The following is a 5,262-nucleotide window of genomic DNA, read 5'->3' as shown; positions in this document are numbered from 1 at the left end:
TTCCTTCCTTCCTTCCTTCCTTCCTTCCTTCCTTCCTTCCTTCCTTCTTTTTCTTTCTTTCTTTCTTTTCTTTCTCTCCTTCTCTCTTTTGGCACAGTTTCTCTTTGTCGCCCAGAGGCAGGCACTTTGAGGGAGGGAGGGGCAAGACAGGAATTTAAATTGAATGACTTGGCCAAACATATATATTCAGCAAGTTATAGGAGGATTCATGAATATTTATGAAGGGGGTCCTGATGCATGCTTATGGAACAGACATTCACATAATATACAACCTTGTTCACCTTGTTGTGGACACTTAGCATTTAAATGCATTACAATTAGGCCCTATACACAAAGGTCTTTTCAGGACACAAAGGCACACAGATGCACGGCTACTGTAAATCTGACAGAACCAGTCCATGGTCGCTGGTCTTCTCATCAGAATAAAGTTACTGAAATCAGTCTCCTGTCCAAGCAAGGCTGTAGTTAACAGCTTGTGGAAAGGGGGTTCCGTATCTAGTGAGGGGTGAGCAGCAAGTGCTTCCACACTCCTACTCAAGGCCAGGGCTTGTTCAGCTGCTAGAGAAAAACCCTGTGGCAGTTAGAACATAGTTTATTCTTCACTTGTAGGGGTGTGTGAGTTCACCCTTGCCTGGCATGGTCCTAGGTCCTGTTTATAATTTGGTGTCTTATTACCATACAGAGTCCGTTCTGTCAGTCTTATGATCGCTATGATAACATTAAGGTTGGTCAGTTTTGTTCAAACTGCAAAAGGGTGTGAATATAATGAGGCTTGTCTGGCCTCCTGTTTCCTCTTGGCCAAGGTCTCAGTTTTTAAGGTTTGCCCAGGGTCACGTTGGCCAACGGGGCATCCATTTAGTCAGTTGGGGGACTTAGGGTTTTATTTTTAGTGTATTGAACACAGTTCGGTCCACCTTACTTGGGTTAGCTAAATTACCATACAAAACCAAACTGTATTCCTAGATTAAAGGAACAGAGGACAAATGGACAACCATAGCAGCTGGAACATCAGGGGGTTGGGTGGAATGTCAGAAAGGAAACAGCACGTAGTGTGACTACAGCTAACAGCAGTATATAGTATATTTCACAGTAGCTAAGAAGAGAGATTTGAAATGTCCCCAACACAAAGAAATGATAAAATGTTTGAGATGACGCATATCCTAAACACCCTGATTTGATCATTACACATTGTAGGCATGTATCAAAATATCATATGTACTCCCATAAATATGTATAATTATTTCATATCAATTAGAATATAAAACTTAAAATAATAACAATAAGCAAAGAGGGCAGGAGAAAACTTTTGGAGGTGATTTTTTTTTTTTTGAGATGGAATCTCACTTTGTTGCCCAGGTCGGAGTGCAGTGGTGTGATCTCAGCTCACTGCAACCTCCGTCTCCCAGGTTTAAGCAATCCTCATGTCTCAGCCTCCCGAGTAGCTGAAATTACAGGTGTGCGCCATCATGCTGACTAATTTTTGTAGTTTTAGTCGAGATGGTGTTTCACCATGTTGGCCAAGTTGTTATCGAACTCCTGACCTCAAGTGATCTTCCAGCCTGGGCCTCCCAAAGTGCGGGATTATAGGCGTGAGCCACCATGCCCAGCCAAATGATTTTATTGTATACATTGTCGTGATGATTTGATGGGTCTATACTTATTTCCAAACTCAGCAAGTTGTGTTCATTAAATATGTACAGCTTTTAGTACACCAAACGTACATCAGTATATTGTTTTAAGAAAAAAATACAGAAAATAAGAACATATAGTTATTGTAATTGTCCTGTGATTAATAGATGCCAAACAGAGACAAATACAAAATCTAAGAAAACACAGAACACTTGTTAACAAATAGATTTATGCAGGAATATTCATGCATAGCAGGCTTTTTCATAATAGTCCAAACTAGAAATAACCAAATTGTCCATCAACTGTGGTGTATTCACACATTGGAATAGCACTCACCAGTAACACCCAAATCAACTAGATACATACAATAATGTGGATCTATATTAAAGACATGAAAAAAACACAAAAAGCAAATTTTTGTGAATTTCAAGAAGTGAGCAACATAATCTGTGGTAAGAAACAGAATGGTGATTAACTGATAATCAGAGGAGTGATTAACTAAGTGGAGAATGGTGGGATTGCCTGGAAGGGACTCTATGGACCTTTTAAAAAAATTTTTTTTTAATTTGAAAAACATTTTTTTATAGATACGGGGGTCTTGCCACATTGCCCAGACTGGTCTCAAACTCCCTGGCTCAGTCAGTCTTCCCACCTCAGCCTCCCAAGTGCTGGGATTACGAGCATGAGCCACCATGCCTGGTGTCAAGACCTTTTTGGAATGATGGAAATTTTCTGTAACTTTATCTGGGTGATGATTTCATGTGTCAATATTTGATAACCTGTCTAGTTAATATATTAAAATTTTACACTATGTAAATTACATTTCATTAGTTTGCTCTTTAGCATAAACATGGGGGTTGGGGATGAAGATGGAGACAAGTCAGTGTAGACCATGGCGAGGAGTTTGGATTCTATTTTAAACTCAGTAAAGGCTCATTTTCATTCCCCACCCCCCAAAAAATCCCTGCTACTATCTCAACCAGAAGAACAGCTATGACTACACAGTTCTGTGAGTGGAAAGTACAGAGACGTCTTCTTGAGAAGAGGCATTTCTCCTTGGGGGGCGGTTCAACGCATGCCCAGACGTGAGGCACCTCCAAGTTCCCAACGACCTAGTCCAGGGGTGTTCTGCTGGTCCTCACTGGGTCACGCTGGCAAGTCAGTGGTAAGCCTCGTTCTTGGGCCACAAATAAGGGTTGCAGCCATTGTGAGGACAGTAAAAACCAGTTATGACCACACCACTGCTTTAGTGGAAGCTACCACCAGGGCGGATTGAAAGGTGGCGCTTTACCTTTTGGGATATTTTCTGCTCAGTGGTGAGACGCAGAGCGTCTCCTGGGCCCCAGGTGTGTGCAATGTGGGCTCTCCTTCCCTTTGCCTGACCGCACCGCATTGCAGCAGTCAGTGGTAAACCCCGCTGAAGGACTCAGCCAGTGCCGGGATTGAAAGCAAACCAAAAGACACCTCAGTTTCTACCCAAAAGGTGCCAGACACCACCATTTTGGATTGGAACCGAGGTTCTGCCTTCACAAGGCAAAGTGCTGATCTCTATGCCACAATGGCACACCATAAACTTGCTGGCAGATGCTGGTTTCCTTTAATACTTTTGACGTAAAAATATTCACAATATTTTGTTCTTGCATGGCTTGCTTTCTGACAGGTGGAGTGGTAAGAAGCACAAATTCCTATATCCTGTTCTTTCAAAAAACGTTTAGTTTGATCAGAATGCAGGATATTGAGCAAGATAACTAGCCTATCCCTTCAAAAATTTAGCAACAAAAGCAAAGAAATGGAGGCACAGTTCTAGGAAACTAAAGTGCAATTGAGGAACTCTCCTGGGAACCTGGGAATAACATCAGTACCACAACTCACTTCTCTCTCTCTCTCGCAAATAAATAAATATTATGTATACATATGCATATATACATTACATATGTATATAAGGTATTACACACACACACACACACACACACACACACACACACACACAGAGTTTAATTAAGCAAAGAAGAATTCCTGAATCAGGAAGCTCCAGAACCAGAATAGGTTCAGAGAGGCTCTAGTGATACCACGTAGTAGAAGAAGATTTATGGATGGAAAAAGGAAAGTGACTTACAGAAAATGGAAGTGAGGTATAAAAATAGTCAGATTGGCTGCAGCTCTGAGTTTGTCTCATTTGAACCCAGTTTGAACAGTTGGCCACCTTTGATTGGCCCAAGCTCAGTCATTGGCACAAGAGTAGGTTACAGGCTGTTTACACAGTCAGTTAGGTTTCAGTTCACTACGTATGGAGAAACCTTTAATATATGAATAAAGGCAGCTTTCAGCTAACGATATGTATATGTCTTTAAATTAAGATATTTATGCATATACATATCATTAAATTAAGACATTTATGCATATATAATGTGCACATGTGTGTTGCATATATACATATATACACACATGCACACACTATATATATGCATAAATATCTATATACACACATACATGTGTATAGATGTGACATTTTCTAAATAGAAAATTTTTATCTAGACTATATACTAGTTAATATTATTGAATTAATGTTAATATCCTTAGGTTTGATCATTGAATTATATTATAATTACATAGGATAATATCCTTAATCTCATGAAATACATTATGAAATATTTAGGAATGAAGTGGAGCTTCTTTTCCTGCATTTACTATGAAATATGGACGTGTATGTAGGTGTGTGTAGACAGAGAAAAAAGGCAAAGGAATGTTAATTGTTGAACTTGGGTGAACGGTGTAGAGGTGTTCTTTTTTTCAATTTTTCTATAGGTTTGAAATCTTTCAAAGTAAATAATTGTGGAGGAAAATGTAACGCATGGGAGGCTGTGAAGAGCCGGCTGAGTTCTAGGCTAAAATTTGGTTCTCTGTGGCTCTCTGCCTTGCAGGAGGAGTGACAGCTCTCAGCACCTCTCACTGCTAGGAGAAAGTGTAGGTTACCAGTCTGCTGTACAAACGTATCTAAGGTCACCCAGGATACGGTGAAGTGTCTTCTTAGTCCTTCTTACATGAATCAGCCTTCTAGCCTGGAAGTCTGGTAGGTAAGTTTAAGGCTAATTTGTATGTTTCAAAGCTTCTGAAGAAGATGTCCCACTTTTACATTGGATTGCAAGAGACAAGTCAATGTGTATGAAGAATTTATTTTCAGAAAAATAAATCCAAAGGACAGTAAGTTATTTGAAGCCTAACAGTTCCATTGGGGTATATTGTTTTTACCTGTTGGTCTTACAGAAGTCTCAAGGGTGGGAATTTGGCCTATACAGGATGATTTTTCCAGTTCATGAGTCAATAGCAAACTCTAAAGATCATTCTTTGGCAGAGAGTCTACTGAGGCAGGAAAGTGGCAGGACTTCTTTTCCAGTGGTGGCCCGGCTGATCAGAGAAGGATCTGGTCCAAACAGGGTGCAGTGAAGCAGCTGATCAAAATCAGCAGATGGAGACAAAAGCTACCTCTAGCTGCTCTCAATGCTCATTAGCATAAAGACACTCCCACCAGTGCCTTGACAGTTTATAAATAAGAACATCAACATGCCAGGGCAACACCCAGGAAGTTACCTTATATGGTTCTGGAAACTCCCCATCCCTTTTCCAGAAAGTTCT

Source organism: Sapajus apella, unplaced genomic scaffold (genome assembly GCF_009761245.1).
Source record: "Sapajus apella isolate SASKATOON/1434 unplaced genomic scaffold, GSC_monkey_1.0 scaffold556, whole genome shotgun sequence".
NCBI lineage: Eukaryota > Metazoa > Chordata > Mammalia > Primates > Cebidae > Sapajus > Sapajus apella.
Note: the sequence above shows the minus strand (reverse complement) of the source record.